Genomic DNA, 21,738 nt, shown 5'->3' with positions numbered 1-21,738 from the left:
GCCACCCAGTGACTGTACAAACTTTGAAATTTTTAAGTTGATTAATCTCCTGACCCTGTCTATCGCTTCCGGATCGCGTACTCCTCGCCAACTCCTTCTGGCCACTATATCTGACCAAACCAAAATTCCTTCTTGGAAGCAATCCCGGAACCTTAGCAAGTCTTGCTTCATAATAACCAGTAAGTCTCTCATTTTCATCCTTCCTAGGTCATTCCCCCCGGCATGAACCACTAGTACGACTCTTCGGGGGGTCCACCTGCTGATGTCCATAACGATCCGTAACAAACTAGGCCAATGAAGCCCTCGGACTCCGTGCCAATTTACGGCAGCTCCGGTTAAATTCAGACTCCAACCTGCCGGCCGTACGGCTGCTCTCTTTTCAGCCCAGTAAATGTAGGAATGTCCTATGATCCACACCTTCCACGGCTCCGCAGCTGGAAGTAAGCACAGAAAAAACACAAGAAAAACCTCGAAATGGCTAGGAAAAAACCCTAACGAGCAAAAGAAAAATTTCACGGCCGACGAAAATTCATATAACCATCAGATCTGGCCTCACATATGATTTATATGCCTGAGACCTCCATCTTCCCAACCTTTTTACTTCTACTTCGTTCATCCCGCCTAACTCGGCCGTCGTTGCCGCACCTATTCTGAAAGAATGAGTGCCAAACTCCGAAGCCTCTAGGCCTACCTCGCGCAAAGACGCGCGTAACACCGACGAAAATTGGAAGCGAGTAAGCGGAAGACCTGACGCATGAACCAAAAATTGCCCGCTTGTGACTCTTGAAGCCAAATAACGCCTAACCGTGTCCACCGGACACCAACGCGCACCCAGGCTGCCAATTGACAGCCATTCGCCTCTGCCATAGATGTCCGTTTTTGACCGACTGACGCGCACGCGTAACGTATCATTTAAAAGTAGCACGTCGTTAAAAAGGAGGCCTCCCACTTTTTTCTTACTTGCGGGAACTAGCTCGCTGATCCTTAATGCTGCGAAAAAGGCTAACATGAATGCCGCTCTAAATAACAACGCCTCCTCTGCATTGACGCACGTGGTTTTCAAAACGTCCAGCAGCTTGCATAATAAATTGTACGTAATGGGCCGGCGGGCATCCACCCGCCGCTTGTCCTTTTTCCACCCGCGCAATATTTGCCGTATGGCAAAGTCCTTTGTCACGTCCTCCATCCCGTGCAACTTCAACAAAAAGGCGACACCTGCCAAATGTTTTTTGGCGACATCAAATGACGCTCGACGAGATCGTAGCGCGGATAACATATCCATTATTGCCCCGCGCGCAGCGGAGCCCCCCGCAACGCGGCCACCTGTGAATGCCAACCATGCAGACCAGACCGTATTGTAACTTCTCCATGTTCCCTTTGAAACCGACGCTTCCACAAGCTTCAACAACTCCTCTCGACTAGGCTCCATAAGAAAAGCGGGCAACGTAACCCCACGGTCTCCGCCCGCGGGTGCCGTTCCCTGAACAACTCCATCTGAAAACGAGAGAGTGCGTCAGCTGCTCCGTTCAAAAACCCCGGCACGTGCTTCGCGCGTAAATATATATTCCGTTGCAAACAAATCAGCACGACGTGTCTCAATAAAGCCAACACCGGCTGAGACCCCGAAGACTGTTTGTTGATAATTCGTACAACTGCCGCGTTGTCTGACCAAAAACAAATCTTGCTGTCCTGGAGCTCCGCTCCCCAGAGCTCCAGGGCCACCACCACCGGGAAGAATTCCAGTAACGTAATATTTTTTACCAGCTGATGCTGTATCCACGACCTTGGCCAGGACTCCCTGCACCATTGGTCTTTAAATATCACTCCGAAACCGTCCGATCCGGCCGCATCAGCAAACAGGTTGACGTCGGCCCCGGACCATTCCTCTTTTTGACACAACACTTGCCCGTTGAAAGTCTCCAAAAAAATCCTCCACATATGCAAGTCATCCCTAATCCCGCGCGTGACCCGAATAAAATGGTGGGGCTCACTGACCCCCGCCGTGGCTAAAGACAACCTTCTAGAAAACGCGCGGCCCATGGGGATGACCTTGCATGCAAAATTGAGCAGCCCTATGAGTACCTGAAACTGGCGCAGCGTGGCTTTTTTACACCGTTCCACGTCCGCTACTGCTTGTCGAAGCCGTGCAATTTTTTCCGTTGGTAACCGAAAAACCATTTCAGCCGTGTCAATTTCAATGCCCAAGAAGGTTAAACAAGTAACGGGGCCCATTGTCTTTTCCGCCGACAACGGGACCCCCAACCGCTGCATGAGATCCTGGAAAGTATTCAACAAAAACCCGCAAACACCGGACGCTTCTGTACCGATAAACAAAAAATCGTCCAAATAATACGTCACCGACGTGATGCCCGTTTCATACCTGAGGATCCATTCCAGGAAGGAACTAAACAGCTCGAAAAAATAACACGAAATCGAGCAACCCATGGGCAGGCACATGTCATAAAAGAAAAAATTATCGATCATGCAACCCAAAAGGTGAAAACAATCCGGGTGAACCGGCAATAAGCGGAAAGCGGATTCGATATCCGTTTTCGCCAATTGCGCCCGCTTGCCCGCCTTGGTAACCAAACGAACCGCATGATCAAAAGAGGTATAAACCACTGAGGCTTGCTCTTTTGAAATACCATCATTCACCGACTCCCCTTTTGGGAAGGACAAATGATGGATCAGGCGGAACTTGCCCGACTCCTTTTTGGGTACCAAGCCCAGCGGAGACACCCGTAAATTGGGAAAAGGCGGTTCAGGGAAAGGGCCCGCCATGCGCCCCATTTCTACCTCTTTAAACAATTTTTCAATTACGAGCTCTCGATTTTCAACCGCGGACTTTAAATTGCGAGATAACGTGACGGCTGACTGCTCAACAAAAGGAATAACAAAACCAGTAGAAAAACCTTGCTCAAGGATTTTTGCTTCCTGCCTCCTGTGGTATTTGTCTAACCACGGAAGCAGGCGCTTGCTTCTCACCGGTGTTCGTTGTGCCGCTGGCACCCGCCACTGCTGGCGTTCTCTGCTTTCGGAAACAGCGAATCGCCGCGTGTTGCCCTCCGCAGACAGAGCACTCGTGCCTGTACCTGCAGGAGGCATGAAATCTGCAGTGGCCCTCGTTGAAGAGCCAACAAGAACCGTTAGGTCGGGTTGCGGCCGCAGCGGGCTGTTGATTTCCCCCCGCGGCTCCCCCTTGAAAAGGCGCTTTTTGCGGACGCTGCGACAAGATCAACTGGATCCACACGTCAGTCGCTTTTGACGCCCAACTAACATGACTCACACCTGATACACGGCGCCGAAAATCCTCATCATACCGCCACCACGCGGTCCCGCCGTGTAATTTGTAAGCACTGAAAATCGTATTCAAATAAACCATTAATTCAGGGCCTTTTTTCGGCTGATGTTGACAAACAACATAAGCCAACACGGAAAAGGCCTGTAACCAATTACCGAACGTTTTAGCAACCTTTTGTTTCTTTTCCGTGTTGCGTTCGGCTAATCGTTCTTTATCAACAGTAACATGATCCGCGGATAACAACGACCAAATATCAATGTATACCCCTTTGCGGATTTTCTCCAACACATCATCCGTTAAACCGACCCCTAATGGGGCAACACCACAGAATAACGAATCCGCATATCTCAAACCTTCCAACGGATCTGTTTCAGAAACCATCTCAACCGCAGCTGGGCCCTCGCCCCCCGCTGCGCTTGAGTCAACCTTGGTCAATAATGACTTTAAAACCGTAACCAGATCATTTTTGTCCGCTGCTCTCGCGGGATCCATCACATTACACCAAGCTTTTTTATAGTCACACTCACCGGCTCGACCGACCTCCGGCATCGCCAAGGGCGTGGTCCCCGCCAGTCGACTCCCGGTCCTGCTGTCCTGTCTGTTTGATGGCTGCCGATCCCTCGAACGTGTAGCCCTCTGCGCCGCTCCTGCTTGTGTAGCTCCGGGATAGCCCCCATATGGCCGCTCCTGCTCGTTCTCGTGCCTCCTGCGGCGTATGTAATCCCCGCTCGGGATGGTTGATGACGCCGCCACCGGCTGACGTTGGCTCTCTTGCTGGTAAAACGCCTGACGTGCCCTACGCCTATCGCCTCTGCGCGCCTCACGCTCTCTAAAAGCTTCCCTACCGCGCTCTGGGCCTACCCTACCTAGCTCGCTGTCACTGTCGCGCGCGAAGCCCTCTCTACCACTCCTTTCCTTCTGCCTGCGCCTAGCATTTTGCCCCTGGCGTCTGTCACTGGTGTGGCTTGCGGGGCTATGGGAAGAGTAACCAGAAGGGTCAGCGGCCGTGAACACATACTTGGGGTTCACATAACAAAATCTATGGGACCTACTGGAGGCGGGCTCACCTCTCGATGGCCGGAGGTCACCTGGCCTATGGCGCTGTGAAACCTCGTGGGTACGATCGTGGGATGCTGGCCGTGGGCGGGTTTGCTGCTCGTAAACGGACCCCTCAGAACTAGAGGCATACAAAGGGTTAATTACCCTATGGCCCGATACCTGAACGGGGCTGCGGCGGTACCGCGGGCTCTCACTGCACACCCGCGGGCTGACCCCCCCTCTACGTGCCGCTAACGCGCTGCGTGCTGTGCTGCTTGCGCTGCTACACTCGCTATGCGATGGGCTACTTGGCTCCCTCCCCCCTATGCCCCCCCTGGCGACTAACCCCCTACGCCTTTTCTCCCTCCAAGCTGAGGTGGCCCCTCCCCCTTGCGCTCCTACCTGCTCTGCTCTACACGCGGCGCCGCCATCTTGCCTGAGCCTGCGGCCATACCGCGCGCTCCCCGACGCTTCCTCCGCTCTGCTCCGCTCCTCACCTCCTCCGGTCCGTGTCGTCCTGCGCCCGACAGCGCGCTGCTCATTCGCTCCGGATCCCGCTGCCGCTGACAGACCCATCCTCCGCTCCATGCTCCCGACCGTTGGTGACCGCTGGCTCCTTGCACGCGCTACTTCCGGTGCGCGGTTTGAATTTGGCGCCTTCTTCCTGCCGACCGCTCCAGACTCCTTCGCTCTCTCGTCGCCCCTGCTCGTTCTGTCGCTGCGCCGTTTTGCCGCCGGGCTCGGGCTGAGCCTCGCTGGGGGATTTCTTCGCCTCTTCGGACGGCCACGCTCCTCTTCGCGCTCTTGGGCTGCGCTCCTCTCCGCTTCCTTCTCCGGTGCCTGTGACGCCTCAGGGATTCCAGCCTCCGACTCGGCTCTGCAGGATCGCAGTAAGTCCTCCAGCCATGCTGTGCCGTCTTCCCGCACCGCCTGCTTTATTTGTGTTCTTAGCTCCTCCATCTTCTGTTCTTCTCCCGCTGCCGCTCACGCTGTCTCCGACTCCCGATCTTCTTTTCTTCCTCTACTCGACTGGACTTCTGTCCCCGGTCTCTTCTTCTGCTTGCTTGTAGAAAACAGTCTTCTGTGCTTGTGACCAATTCTTTCTTCCTTCTTTTCTCAAACTGGCTGCTTGTTCCTTCTGCTTCTCTTCTTAGCTCCTTCTTCCACGCTGTTCACCGCTGCACTGAGCTCCACTTCCTTCTTCTCCCCTTTTCCCTTTCCTGTCCTAGCCCCGCCCACCTTCGCTCGCTTCTCCTTTAACCCGTTCCTATCCCCCTTGTCGCTCGTCCCATGCCGCATCCTTAATTCAGTTCACGGCATCAGATACGTGTCATTGCATACAGTCTATCTATCTATCTATCTATCTATCTATCTATCTATCTATCTATCTATCTATCTGGGTTATTGCATACAGTCTATCTGTCTATCTATCTATCTATCTATCTATCTATGATATCAGGAAATGAGAGAATTAGATTTTGTAGGCCGCTGCTTCCCCCTTGCGGGCTGAATAAAATAGCCGTTGGGTGGAACATACAATTTATCCGGCTGCTGTGGCTTCTTAGGAAGATAGCCTAGTACTTGTTTACCCACTTCCAACTCCAATGGTAATTGGCTGGCGTGCTCTAGTGGTTCCAAGCTGTACGTGTCATAATACAGCCTTAAAGGAGATGTCCCGAGGCAGCAAGTGGGTCTATACACTTCTGTATGGCCATAATAATGCACTTTGTAATATACATTGTGCATTAATTATGAGCCATACAGAAGTTATAAAAAGTTTTATACTTACCTGCTCCGTTGCTGGCGTCCTCGTCTCCATGGTGCCGACTAATTTTCGGCCTCCGATGGCCAAATTAGCCGCGCTTGCGCAGTCCGGGTCTTCTGTAGTCTTCTATGGAGCCGCTCGTGCCAGAGAGCGGCTCCGTGTAGCTCCGCCCCGTCACGTGCCGATTCCAGCCAATCAGGAGGCTGGAATCGGCAGTGGACCGCACAGAAGAGCTGCGGTCCACGAAGGCAGAGGATCCCGGCGGCCATCTTCAGCAGGTGAGTATGAAGACGCCGGACCGCCGGGATTCAGGTAAGCGCTGTGCGGGTGGGTTTTTTAACCCCTGCATCGGGGTTGTCTCGCGCCGAACGGGGGGGGGGGTTTAAAAAAAAAAAAAAACCCGTTTCGGCGCGGGACATCTCCTTTAATGACATCACAATGCAGCTTTATAGAACATGTTGGGGCATGTTCAAGGGCGTCCGATGTTGATGACATCAGTGATGACATCACAATAGCAGGTGGCTTACTTATTCGATCTACGTGGGGGGGGGGCGTAACTTTCGACGACGCTCGCGCGCCATTTATCGTAGGATATTTGTACTATGCCTATAATCTTCCCAGGAGTGTACTTAACAACTTCCCAAAGTTTCATGGCGATCGGATGAATGGTGTAGTAGCGCATAAAGGACAAACAGACACGCACGCAGACACGCACGCAGACAGACATACATTCAATTTTATATATATAGATATAATGTAAAAAAAATATAAAATCTGTAGGTATGTATGGCGGAAAAAAAAGGCCTGCTGTATGTTTTTAAGTTCTTCGGATGACTATGCCGCTCTATTATTCTCCTTACTAGGGTCTACTAATGCCGGCCCAGGGGAAGGCAATAAAGCCCTATGGGGCCGAAGCCAATTTCCCTCATTTTAGGTAAAAAGTTTCCATCCGTCCCCACTCGAAATGCGGCCGACCGAAGAGATCCCTCCAACCGACCGGCCGCCGCACCTTCAGAGACAAACTAGTGCTTGCTTCTAGTGTCATCGCCGGCTTAACCATCCTGTGTAGGGAGCTGACGAGTCCTGCAGCAGCAGCAGCAGCAGGCTCTGCAAGCCTAGGATGCGTGAGCACGGTGCAAGAGGAAGGACTGAGGGTGTGAGGCTGGGCGCGGTTGAGAAGGCGTGGGGCGGGGCTATGCAAAGTTTTAAAACTCTCCCAGCTGCCTGGGTGCATTGTGGGTGCGCCCAGAGTGACGGCTGAGCGTGTTGCCTCAAGCCTTGGAAGTGGAGTTGGGCGGGCCGGGCTACAGGTGAAACCCGTTTCGGGTTATGGGTGTATGTGCAGGGGGTGCGCTCGCACCTGGGGCCCGGAGCCCTAGGGGGCCCATAAAGTCTCTCTTCCCCACATTGTAAACCAATGCTATCAATGAAGCTTTATAGTTTGGGGGCCCAGTTCCAGACTTTGTACTGGGGCCCCGCAGCTTCAAGTTACACCTCCGGATCAGGCTAATGCTAGGCCATTCCAACCAGCCTGTGTGATTGACCTGCAGTCGCTGGTAGTCGAAAAGTGGCCAGCCGGCCGGCCCCGGATGCGCGCTTCAGAGTGGACAGACAGCAGCGGACCCCCAATCACACAGGCCCGAGGCTTGCTATGCAGCATGGAATACCTCATTGGACTGCAGCACTCCACGCGGGCTGAGATACACGCTCCACGTGGGATGGGCAGTATTCGTCCATGAAGATCCAGGCCAATGCTTAGAGATGGAGCAACACTCGGGGAGCAAAGAACTCCAACGAACGGACGCCTACTTTACAAGGATGTATTGCTTTATTCAATGCATGGACACAGAAACAGTTCAACCGCTCGATTACAGACCGCAGTCAATACAGTAAAGGAAGAAATGTGTCTGTTTAATGTAAACTTGCATGGAGCTCGTTTGTCAGCCACTGACGGACTGAATGCTGCTGCTGCCGCCACCGCCGCTGCTGCTGCATGTCTGAAACGTGGTCTGATGTTACATGCACCACCAGGGATAAGGCCTTGCCTATAAGCATTCCCCAGCTGGCAAAAATGGAACCTCCCTGCCTATTCCTCACCATGGAAGAACGGAACCTACCTTTTTTTTTTAAAAAAAAAAGAAAGCCACAACAGCAGCAGCCAACTAGATTTTGGTAGGCCGCTGTCTCCCCCTTGTGTGCTGCATAAAAAATGCACTCCACTAAAAATAACAATGATCCATGAAATAGAACGTATGGAGAGAATGAGGCTTCTAGATGAGCCGTCAGGCTATGATAAATTGTATCACGCCTGGGCGATATGGATAGATGCCCGGAGCTCACCCCTATTTACTAGGTGGTTACAGACAGGGACATGTGAGTAACACGTTTAAATCACAATTGTAAAGAGAAACAACAATCCCGGAGCCCGCGCCCCCCCCTTTTTGTTTTATTTTCTCTTTCTCCCATGTCATAGATACCTACCGTCCCTTACCACTCCCCCTCTTACCCTCCCCTCCTTCCCCTGTTTGTAGACCTTATAAAATATCACAGACAAACATTATATAGTTCAACTCGAAATTTATTTATTAAGTTTCATTGTCAAAGTTATTTTTACATTGCTTTGAGATAAGGCAAAAGTTTCCCCCCCTCCATGAAACCAATAAAACCTATATTGAATAAAATAAAAATGATGCCGTTACCGGTAGTTCTGCAGCTTCTTGGTGGAAATAAAGACCATCTCCCGTCTCCAGGCTGCAGCAGAGACTGACTAAAATAGCTGCCAAGCCCGGTATAAATGCATCTAAATTGATGACATCACAATGGAGTGACATCAGCCTGCCATACACCTGGCTCATGACATCACAAAGGAGTGACATCATCAGCCTTCCAAACACCTGGCTCATTTGCATACAGTATGTATGTATGTGAGTCTGTCTATCTATCTTTCTATCTATCTATCTATCTATCTATCCGATCTATCTTTATTAATTATGTAGAATATAGATATGGATTATTTCTGAATTATAGATTTTGTAGATATAGATTAAAGATAGATTTAAGATTGTTTATGTGTGTGTTCATGTGTATGTGTGTGTATATATGTATATATATATATATATATGTGTATATATATATATATATATAATGTAAAAAATATATAAAATCTGTAGGTATGTATGGCGGAAAAAAAAGGCCTGCTGTATGTTTTTAAGTTTTTCGGATGACCATGCCGCTCTATTATTCACCTTACTAGGGTCTACTAATGCCGGCCCAGGGGAAGGCAATAAAGCCCTATGGGGCCGAAGCCAATTTCCCTCATTTTAGGTAAAAAGTTTCTATCCGTCCCCACTCGAAATGCGGCCGGCCGAAGAGATCCCTCCAACCGACCGGCCGCCGCACCTTCAGAGACAAACTAGTGCTTGCTTCTAGTGTCATCGCCGGCTTAACCATCCTGTGTAGGGAGCTGACGAGTCCTGCAGCAGCAGCAGCAGCAGGCTCTGCAAGCCTAGGATGCGTGAGCACGGTGCAAGAGGAAGGACTGAGGGTGTGTGGCTGGGTGCGGTTGAGAAGGCGTGGGGCGGGGCTATGCAAAGTTTTAAAACTCTCCCAGCTGCCTGGGTGCATTGTGGGTGCGCCCAGAGTGTCGGCTGAGCGTGTTGCCTCAAGCCTTGGAAGTGGAGTTGGGCGGGCCGGGCTACAGGTGAAACCCGTTTCGGTTTATGGGTGTATGTGCAGGGGGTGCGCTCGCACCTGGGGCCCGGAGCTCTAGGGGGCCCATAAAGTCTCTCTTCCCCACATTGTAAACCAATTCAGCCCGTCAAACGAGCTCCATGCAAGTTTACATTAAACAGACACATTTCTTCCTTTACTGTATTGACTGCGGTCTGTAATCGAGCGGTTGAACTGTTTCTGTGTCCATGCATTGAATAAAGCAATACATCCTTGTAAAGTAGGCGTCCGTTCGTTGGAGTTCTTTGCTCCCTGAGTGTTGCTCCATCTCTAAGCATTGGCCTGGATCTTCATGGACGAATACTGCCCTTCCCACGTGGAGCGTGTATCTCAGCCCGCGTGGAGTGCTGCAGTCCAATGAGGTATTCCATGCTGCATAGCAAGCCTTGGGCCTGTGTGATTTGGGGTCCGCTGCTGTCTGTCCACTCTGAAGCGTGCATCCGGGGCCGGCCGGGCGGCCACTTTTCGACTACAAGCGACTGCAGGTCACTCACACAGGCTGGTTGGAATGGTCTAGCATTATCCTGATCCGGAGGTGTAACTTGAAGCTGCGGGGCCCCAGTACAAAGTCTGGAACTGGGTCCCCAAAGTATAAAGCTTCATTGATAGCATTGGTTTACAATGTGGGGAAGAGAGACTTTATGAGCCCCCTAGGGCTCCGGGCCCCAGGTGCGAGCGCACCCCCTGCACATACACCCATAACCCGAGACGGGTTTCACCTGTAGCCCGGCCCGCCCAACTCCACTTCCAAGGCTTGAGGCAACACGCTCAGCCGACACTCTGGGCGCACCCACAATGCACCCAGGCAGCTGGGAGAGTTTTAAAACTTTGCATAGCCCCGCCCCACGCCTTCTCAACCGCGCCCAGCCTCACACCCTCAGTCCTTCCTCTTGCACCGTGCTCACGCATCCTAGGCTTGCAGAGCCTGCTGCTGCTGCAGGACTCGTCAGCTCCCTACACAGGATGGTTAAGCCGGCGATGACACTAGAAGCAAGCACTAGTTTGTCTCTGAAGGTGCGGCGGCCGGTCGGTTGGAGGGATCTCTTCGGCCGGCCGCATTTCGAGTGGGGACGGATGGAAACTTTTTACCTAAAATGAGGGAAATTGGCTTCGGCCCCATAGGGCTTTATTGCCTTCCCCTGGGCCGGCATTAGTAGACCCTAGTAAGGGAATAATAGAGCGGCATGGTCATCCGAAGAACTTAAAAACATACAGCAGGCCTTTTTTTTCCGCCATACATACCTACAGATTTTATATTTTTTTACATTATATATATACACACATATATATATATATATATATACACATATATATACACACACATACACATGCACACACACATAAACAATCTTAAATCTATCTTTAATCTATATCTACAAAATCTATAATTCAGAAATAATCCATATCTATATTCTACATAATTAATAAAGATAGATAGGATAGATAGATAGATAGATAGATTGATAGATAGATAGATAGATAGATAGATAGATAGATAGACAGACTCACATACATACTGTATGCAAATGAGCCAGGTGTTTGGAAGGCTGATGATGTCACTCCTTTGTGATGTCATGAGCCAGGTGTATGGCAGGCTGATGTCACTCCATTGTGATGTCATCAATTTAGAAGCATTTATACCGGGCTTGGCAGCCATTTTAGTCAGTCTCTGCTGCAGCCTGGAGATGGGAGATGGTCTTTATTTCCACCAAGAAGCTGCAGAACTACCAGTAACGGCATCATTTTTATTTTATTCAATACTAGCTAACCCGTCGCGCGTTGCTGCGAAGACAGACAGACATACATTCGTCTTTATATATCTAGATAACAACCAATCACAGCGCAGCTTTTTTAGGTTACCTCAGTGGTATAATATATAACAACTAGAGATGAGCGAGCACCAAAATGCTCGGGTGCTCGTTACTCGGAATGAACTTCTCGCGATGCTCGAGGGTTCGTTTCGAATAATGAACCCCATTGAAGTCAATGGGCGACCCGAGCATTTTTGTATTTCGCCGATGCTCGCTAAGGTTTCCTTGTGTGAAAATCTGGGCAATTCAAGAAAGTGATGGGAACGACACAGCAATGGACAGGGCAGGCGAGGGGCTACATGTTGGGCTGCATCTCAAGTTCACAGGTCCCACTATTAAGCCACAATAGCGGCAAGAGTGCCCCCCCCCCCCTCCCAACAACTTTTACTTCTGAAAAGCCCTCATTAGCAATGCATACCTTAGCTAAGCACCACACTACCTCCAACAAAGCACAATCACTGCCTGCATGACACTCCACTGCCACTTCTCCTGGGTTTCATGCTGACCAACCGCCCCCCCTCCCCCCCACAGCGCACACCAAAGTGCCCCTGCGCAGTCTTCAGCTGCCCTCATGCCACACCACCCTCATGTCTATTTAGAAGTGCGTCTGCCATGAGGAGGAACCGCAGGCACACACTGCAGAGGGGTTGGCACGGCTAGGCAGCGACCATCTTTAAAAGTGGTGGGGCGATAGCCCACAATGCTGTACAGAAGCAATGAGAAATAGAATCCTGTGCCACCGCCATCAGGAGCTGCACATGTGGGCATAGCAATGGGGAACCTATGTGCCACACACTATTCATTCTGTCAAGGTGTCTCTGCATGCCCCAGTCAGACTGGTATTATGCACCTTAACAGTAACCGCGTTGGTGGTAATGTGGTGGTGACTGCGGACCTAGTAGCGCGGTTTTATTTTGTTGGTTTTCGAAATGTGGCCAGGATTAAGTGGAGCGTGGCGGGGGGATGGTGGGGGGACTCTCTTGTAGTGTCGGTAAAGGTGAAATTCTTGGACTGCCACCAGACGAACCAATGCAAAGGCATTTGCCAAGAATGTTTGTTTTCCCTGTTGGAGGAGGAGGGGGATGTTTTTGAGGCACTACGTGTCCTCTACACGTGTCCGTGGTTATATGCACCTTAACATTAACCGCGTTGGTGGGAAATGGCCTCACCGCCATCATGTCTTTGGGAAGCCTCTGTTTCCACACCCCAGAGACATACCATTAGCAGCGGTATAGGCAGAGCCCAGAATTCGTAACATTTCAGCCGTAGCATTAGGACAGGCCCCACTAACATATCACTAGCAGCATTATAGCGGGAGCGCAGTCTTCGTTCCATGTCAGCAATAGTAGCACTCAAGACAGGCCCCAGTAACAATTCCGAAGCAGCATTATAGCGGGAGCGCAGTCTTCGTTCCATGTCAGCAATAGTAGCACTCAAGACAGGCCCCAGTAACAATTCCGAAGCAGCATTATAGCGGGAGCGCAGTCTTCGTTCCATGTCAGCAATAGTAGCACTCAAGACAGGCCCCAGTAACAATTCCGAAGCAGCATTATAGCGGGAGCGCAGTCTTCGTTCCATGTCAGCAATAGTAGCACTCAAGACAGGCCCCAGTAACAATTCCGAAGCAGCAGTATAGTGGGAGCGCAGTCTTCGTTCCATGTCAGCAATAGTAGCACTCAAGACAGGCCCCAGTAACAATTCCGAAGCAGCAGTATAGTGGGAGCGCAGTCTTCGTTCCATGTCAGCAATAGTAGCACTCAAGACAGGCCCCAGTAACAATTCTGAAGCAGCAGTATAGTGGGAGCGCAGTCTTAGTTCCCTTTCAGTAGCTGCAGTATAGCCAAGGCCCAAGTTACATTTATGTAGCTAAAGTGTAGGCCAACCCCACACACACTTCTGTACCATGAGTGCAGGTGAAGAACATACAAATTGCTATGATTACACTGTAGGTGAGGGCCCCAAAAAATTGGTGCACCAACAGTACTAATGTACCTCAGTAAAAATTGGCCATGCCCAACCAAGATGGCAGGTGAAACCCATTAATCGCTTTGGTTAATGTGGCTTAAGTGGTAACTAGGCTGGAGGCAGCCCAGTTTAACAAAAAATTGGTTCAAGTTAAAGTTTCAACGCTTTTAAGAGCATTGAAACATATAAAAATTGTTTAGAAAAATTATATGAGTGAGCCTTGTGGCCCTAAGAAAAATTGCCCGTTCAGCGTGATTACGTGAGGTTTCAGGAGGAGGAGCAGGAGGAGGAGGAGGAATATTAGACACAGATTGATGAAGCAGAAATGTCCCCGTTTTGGATGGTGAGAGAGAACGTAGCTTCCATCCGCGGGTGCATAATACGTATTGCTTACGTATCGCTGCTGTCCGCTGGTGGAGAAGAGAAGTCTGGGGAAATCCAGGCTTTGTTCATCTTGATGAGTGTTAGCCTGTCGGCACTGTCGGTTGACAGGCGGGTACGCTTATCTGTGATGATTCCCCCAGCCGCACTAAACACCCTCTCCGACAAGACGCTAGCCGCAGGACAAGCAAGCACCTCCAGGGCATACAGCGCTAGTTCAGGCCACGTGTCCAGCTTCGACACCCAGTAGTTGTAGGGGGCAGAGGCGTCACCGAGGATGGTCGTGCGATCCGCTACATACTCCCTCACCATCCTTTTACAGTGCTCCCGCCGACTCAGCCTTGACTGCGGAGCGGTGACACAGTCTTGCTGGGGAGCCATAAAGCTGGCCAGGCCCTTAAAGACTGTTGCACTGTCTGGGCTGTACATGCTGCTCGATCTACACACCTCCCCTGCTACCTGGCCCTCGGAACTGCGCCTTCTGCCACTAGCGCTGTCGGATGGGAATTTTACCATCAGCTTGTCCGCCAGGGTCCTGTGGTATAGCATCATTCTCGAACCCCTTTCCTCTTCGGGAATGAGACTGGGAAGGTTCTCCTTATAGCGTGGGTCGAGCAGTGTGTACACCCAGTAATCCGTAGTGGCCAGAATGCGTTGAATGCGAGGGTCACGAGAAAGGCATCCTAACATGAAGTCAGCCATGTGTGCCAGGGTACCTGTACGCAACACATGGCTGTCCGCACTAGCAAGATCACTTTCAGGATCCTCCTCCTCCTCCTCCTCAGGCCATACACGCTGAAATGATGACAGGCAAGCAGCATGGGTACCGTCAGCAGTGGGCCAAGCTGTCTCTTCCCCCTCCTCCTCATCCTCCTCCTCCTCCTCCTGAACGCGCTGAGATATAGACAGGAGGGTGCTCTGACTATCCAGCGACATACTGTCTTCCCCCGGCTCTGTTTCCGAGCGCAAAGCGGCTGCCTTTATGGTTTGCAGGGAACTTCTCAAGATGCATAGCAGAGGAATGGTGACAATAATGATTGCAGCATCGTCGCTCACCATCCGGGTAGACTGCTCAAAGTTTCGAAGGACCTGGCAGATGTCTGCCAACCAGGCCCACTCTTCTGAAAAGAATTGAGGAGGCTGACTCCCACTGCGCCGCCCATGTTGGAGTTGGTATTCCACTATAGCTCTACGCTGCTCATAGAGCCTAGCCAACATGTGGAGCGTAGAGTTCCACCGTGTGGGCACGTCGCACAGCAGTCGGTGCACTGGCAGATTAAAGCGATGTTGCAGGGTGCGCAGGGTGGCAGCGTCCGTGTGGGACTTGCGGAAATGTGCGCAGAGCCGGCGCACCTTTCCGAGCAGGTCTGACAAGCGTGGGTAGCTTTTCAGAAAGCGCTGAACCACCAAATTAAAGACGTGGGCCAGGCATGGCACGTGCGTGAGGCTGCCGAGCTGCAGAGCCGCCACCAGCTTACGGCCGTTGTCACACACGACCATGCCCGGTTGGAGGCTCAGCGGCGCAAGCCAACGGTCCGTCTGCTCTGTCAGACCCTGCAGCAATTCGTGGGCCGTGTGCCTCCTATCTCCTAAGCTGAGTAGTTTCAGCACGGCCTGCTGACGCTTGCCCACCGCTGTGCTGCCACGCCGCGCGACACCGACTGCTGGCGACGTCCTGCTGCTGCTGACACATCTAGATTGCGAGACAGAGGTTGAGGAGGAGGAGGAGGAGGAGGGTGCTTTAGTGGAAGAAGCATACACCGCCGCAGATACCACCACCGAGCTGGGGCCCGCAATTCTGGGGGTGGGTAGGACGTGAGCGGTCCCAGGCTCTGACTCTGTCCCAGCCTCCACTAAATTCACCCAATGTGCCGTCAGGGAGATGTAGTGGCCCTGCCCGCCTGTGCTTGTCCACGTGTCCGTAGTTAAGTGGACCTTGCCACTAACCGCATTGGTGAGGGCGCGTACAATTTTGCGGGAGACGTGGTCGTGCAGGGCTGGGACGGCACATCGGGAAAAGTAGTGGCGACTGGGAACTGAATAGCGCGGGGCCGCCGCCGCCATCCTAGCTTTGAAGGACTCCGTTTCCACAACCCTATACGGCAGCATCTCAAGGCTGATAAATTTGGCTATGTGGACGGTTAACGATTGAGCGTGCGGGTGCGTGGTGGCGTACTTGCGCTTGCGCTCCAACACTTGCGCTAGCGACGGCTGGACTGTGCGGTGCGAGACATTGCTGGATGGGGCCGAGGACTGCGGAGGTGAGGGTGTGGGTGCAGGCCATGAGACGGTTGTGCCTGTGTCCTGAGAGGGAGGTTGGATCTCAGTGACAGGTTGGGGCACAGGGGGAGAGGCAGCGGTGCAAACCGGAGGCGGTGAACGGCCTTCGTCCCACCTTGTGGGGTGCTTGGCCATCATATGTCTGCGCATGCTGGTGGTGGTGAGGCTGTTGGTGGTGGCTCCCCGGCTGATCTTGGCGTGACAAAGGTTGCACACCACTGTTCGTCGGTCGTCAGGCGTCTCTGTGAAAAACTGCCAGACCTTAGAGCACCTCGGCCTCTGCAGGGTGGCATGGCGCGAGGGTGTGCTTTGGGAAACACTTGGTGGATTATTCGGTCTGGCCCTGCCTCTACCCCTGGCCACCGCACTGCCTCTTGCAACCTGCCCTGCTGATGCCCTTGCCTCCCCCTCTGAAGACCTGTCCTGAGTAGGCGTTGCACACCAGGTGGGGTCAGTCACCTCATCGTCCTGCTGCTCTTCCTCCGAATCCTCTGTGCGCTGCTCCCTTGGACTTACTGCCCTTACTACTACCTCACTGCAAGACAACTGTGTCTCATCGTCATCGTCCTCCTCACCCACAGAAACTTCTTGAGACAGTTGGTGGAAGTCCCCAGCCTCTTCCCCCGGACCCCAGGAACTTTCGAATGGTTGGGCATCAGTGACGATAAACTCCTCTGGTGGGAGAGGAACCACTGCTGCCCAATCTAAGCAGGGGCCCGAGAACAGTTCCTGGGAGTGTTCCCGCTCCTGAGCAGGTGTCATTGTAGTGGAGTGAGGAGGCTGGGAGGAAGGAGGAGCAGCAGACAGAGGATTCAGATTTGCAGCAGTGGACGGCGCAGAACTGTGGCTGGGCGATAGGTTGCTCGAAGCACTTTCTGCCATCCAGGACAGGACCTGCTCACACTGCTCATTTTCTAATAAAGGTCTCCCGCGTGGACCCATTAATTGGGCGATGAATGTGGGGACGCCAGAAACGTGCCTCTCTCCTAATCACGCAGCAGTCGGCTGCGACACACCTGGATCAGGAGCTCGGCCTGTGCCCACACCCTCACTTGGGCCTACGCGTCCTCGGCCACGTCCACGTCCACGTCCTCTAGGCTTACCCCTACCCCTCAGCATGCTGTATTACCAGTGATTTCATTTCCCAGGGAGGAAATAAATTGGCGCAAGCCTGCAGGCCAAATATAATGTTTTTGCTTTTTTGCAAAGGGAAGGACCCACTGCGTATATTCAATGAACAATAACTTTTAGAACTGTAGTGTGGCCCTGAAAAAGTGACACACAACTTTAGTGTAGCAGAGTTATTAACTCTAGCAGAGCAGGTATTTGCCAGTCAGGAAAGACAAAGGCGCAAGCCTGCAGTAAACCTTAGCTGGTTGCGTCTGATTTTTGTACGTTGTCCACGCAGCACACACGTACACGGAGACCTTAGGACTGACACAGGCAGGCCAAATATAATTTCTTTTCCTTTTTTGCAAAGGGAAGGACCCACTGCGTATATTCAATGAACAATAACTGTGTTGTGGCCCTGCCTACACAATTCTGTCCCTGTAGTATCAATGGAGGGTGCAATGCTCTGCACAGACGATTTTTAGAAAAAAAAAAAAATGCAACACTGCTAACAGCAGCCAGCACAGTACTGCACACGCTTAAATTTGGCCCTAGAAAGGACCGTTGAGGTTCTTGAAGGCTACACTCACTCCTAACACTCTCCCTGCCTAAGCACCACTTCTGTCCCTAATGCCGGGTGCAATGCTCTGCACTGCCGATTTTGAGAAAAAAAAACAAAAAAACACTGCTAGCAGCAGCCTGCACACATGTAGATGTGGCCCTAAGAAGGACCTTTGGGGTTCTTGAAGCCTACACTGACTCCTAACGCTCTCCCTACAGCAGCACCAGCACGATAGTACTTTCCCTCAGCTAACTCACAAGGCATGTGTGGCGAGCCGCGGGAGGGGCCGACTTTTATACTCGGGTGACATCTGATCGCCCCAGCCACTCACAGCAGGGGGGTGGTATAGGGCTTGAACGTCACAGGGGGGAGTTGTAATGCCTTCCCTGTCTTTCAATTGGCCAGAAAAGCGTGCTAACGTCTCAGAGAGGAAACTGAAAGTAACCAGAACACCGCGTGGTATTCGTTTCGAGTAACGAGCATCCCGAACACCCTAATATTCGCACGAATATCAAGCTCGGACGAGTACGTTCGCTCATCTCTAATAACAACCAATCACAGCGCAGCTTTCATGTTACCTCAGCTTTATAATTCATAACACCCAATCACAGCGCAGCTTATATGTTACCTTAGCAGTATAAAATATAACAACCAATCATAGTGCAGCTTTCGTGTTACGTCAGCAGTAAGACAAATAACAACCAATCACAGCGCAACTTTTATTCTGCCTCAGCAATATAAAAAATAGCAACGAATCACAGCGCAGCATTCATTTTACCTCAGCGGTATAATATATAGCAACCAATCACAGCACAGCTTTTATTTTACCTCAGCATTCTCAATATCCAGGAATTGTCTTGTGATACGTTCGGCGGATGCATCATTTTGTAGTTGAACACGCATCCCGTTGCTCGTAATGCCTTTTGCTTTTGTGCTTGAGATGGAAATCAAACGATCTTTGCTGGGGGGGCATAACTGTCAACGACGCTCGCACGCAGCCCACCTATCGTAGGATAGATGTACTATGCCAGTAATCTTCCCTGGAGTGTACTCAACAACTTCCCATTAACTTTTCCTATTTATGACATAATCAATGCTCGTGCCAAATTTCAAGTTTCTATTACATCGGGAAGCGAGAAAATTAATTCCGTACGTAAAATTTGGACGCCAATTGTTTTGCGCTTAAAATTGAATAATCGAGTTGGGACCCATTAACTTTTCCTATTTTTGACATAATCAATGCTCCTGCCAAATTTCAAGTTTCTATGACATTGGGAAGCGAGAAAATTAGATTCCCTACGTAAAATTTGGACGCTAATTCTTTAGCGCATAGAATTGAATAATCTAGTTGGGACCCATTAACCTTTCCTATTTATGACATAATCAATGCTCGTGCCAAATTTCGAGTTTCTATTACATTGGGAAGCGAGAGAATTTGATTCCGTACGTAAAATTTGGACGCTAATTGTTTTGCGCATAGAATTGAATAATCGAGTTGGGACCGATTAGCTTTTCCTATTTATGACATATTCAATGCTCGTGCCAAATTTCGAGTTTCTATGACATTGGGAAGCGAGAAAATTAGATTCCGTACGTAAAATTTGGACGCTAATTCTTTTGCGCATAGAATTGAATAATCGAGTTGGGACCCATTAGCTTTTCGTATTTGTGACATATTCAATGCCCGTGCCAAATTTCAAGTTTCTATGTGAGAAAATTACATTCCGTACGCAAAATTTGGACGCTAATTCTTTTGCACATAGAATTGAATAATCGAGTTGGGACCCATTAACTTTTCCTATTTATGACATAATCAATGCTCGTGCCAAATTTCACGTTTCTATGACACCGGAAAGTGAGAAAATTACATTCCGTACGTAAAATTTGGACGCCAATTTTTTTGCGCATAGAATTGAATAATGGAGTTGGGACCCATTAGCTTTTCCTATTTATGACATAATCAATGCACGTGCCAAATTGTAAGTTTCTATGACATTGGGAAGCGAGAAAATTAGATTCCGTACGTAAAATTTGGACGCTAATTCTTTTGCGCATAGAATTGAATAATGGAGTTGGGACCCATTAGCGTTTCCTATTTATGACATAATCAATGCTCGTGCCAAATTTCACGTTTCTATTACATTGGGAAGCGAGAGAATTCGATTCCGTACGTAAAATTTGGACGCTAATTCTTTGGCGCATAGAATTGAATAATCGAGTTGGGACCCATTAGCTTTTCGTATTTGTGACATATTCAATGCCCGTGCCAAATTTCAAGTTTCTATGTGAGAAAATTACATTCCGTACGCAAAATTTGGACGCCAATTTTTTTGCGCATAGAATTGAATAATGGAGTTGGGACCCATTAGCTTTTCCTATTTATGACATAATCAATGCACGTGCCAAATTTTAAGTTTCTATGACATTGGGAAGCGAGAAAATTAGATTCCGTACGTAAAATTTGGACGCTAATTCTTTTGCGCATAGAATTCAATAATGGAGTTGGGACCCATTAGTGTTTCCTATTTATGACATAATCAATGCTCGTGCCAAATTTCACGTTTCTATTACATTGGGAAGCGAGAGAATTCGATTCCGTACGTAAAATTTGGACGCTAATTCTTTGGCGCATAGAATTGAATAATCGAGTTGGGACCCATTAGCTTTTCGTATTTGTGACATATTCAATGCCCGTGCCAAATTTCAAGTTTCTATGTGAGAAAATTACATTCCGTACGCAAAATTTGGACGCTAATTCTTTTGCGCATAGAATTGAATAATCGAGTTGGGACCCATTAACTTTTCCTATTTATGACATAATCAATGCTCGTGCCAAATTTCACGTTTCTATGACACCGGAAAGTGAGAAAATTACATTCCGTACGTAAAATTTGGACGCCAATTTTTTTGCGCATAGAATTGAATAATGGAGTTGGGACCCATTAGCTTTTCCTATTTATGACATAATCAATGCTCGTGCCAAATTTCAAGTTTCTATTACATCGGGAAGCGAGAAAATTCAATTCCGTACGTAAAATTTGGACGCCAATTTTTTTGCGCTTAAAATTGAATAATCGAGTTGGGAACCATTAACTTTTCCTATTTTTGACATAATCAATGCTCCTGCCAAATTTCAAGTTTCTATGACATTGGGAAGCGAGAAAATTAGATTCCCTACGTAAAATTTGGACGCTAATTCTTTAGCGCATAGAATTGAATAATCTAGTTGGGACCCATTAACCTTTCCTATTTATGACATAATCAATGCTCGTGCCAAATTTCGAGTTTCTATTACATTGGGAAGCGAGAGAATTCGATTCCGTACGTAAAATTTGGACGCTAATTGTTTTGCGCATAGAATTGAATAATCGAGTTGGGACCGATTAGCTTTTCCTATTTATGACATATTCAATGCTCGTGCCAAATTTCGAGTTTCTATGACATTGGGAAGCGAGAAAATTAGATTCCGTACGTAAAATTTGGACGCTAATTCTTTTGCGCATAGAATTGAATAATCGAGTTGGGACCCATTAGCTTTTCGTATTTGTGACATATTCAATGCCCGTGCCAAATTTCAAGTTTCTATGTGAGAAAATTACATTCCGTACGCAAAATTTGGACGCTAATTCTTTTGCGCATAGAATTGAATAATCGAGTTGGGACCCATTAACTTTCCCTATTTATGACATAATCAATGCTCGTGCCAAATTTCACGTTTCTATGACACCGGAAAGTGAGAAAATTACATTCCGTACGTAAAATTTGGACGCCAATTTTTTTGCGCATAGAATTGAAT

Source organism: Eleutherodactylus coqui, chromosome 5 (assembly GCF_035609145.1).
Source record: "Eleutherodactylus coqui strain aEleCoq1 chromosome 5, aEleCoq1.hap1, whole genome shotgun sequence".
Taxonomy (NCBI): Eukaryota; Metazoa; Chordata; class Amphibia; order Anura; family Eleutherodactylidae; genus Eleutherodactylus; species Eleutherodactylus coqui.
This window is presented reverse-complemented; position numbering follows the sequence as displayed.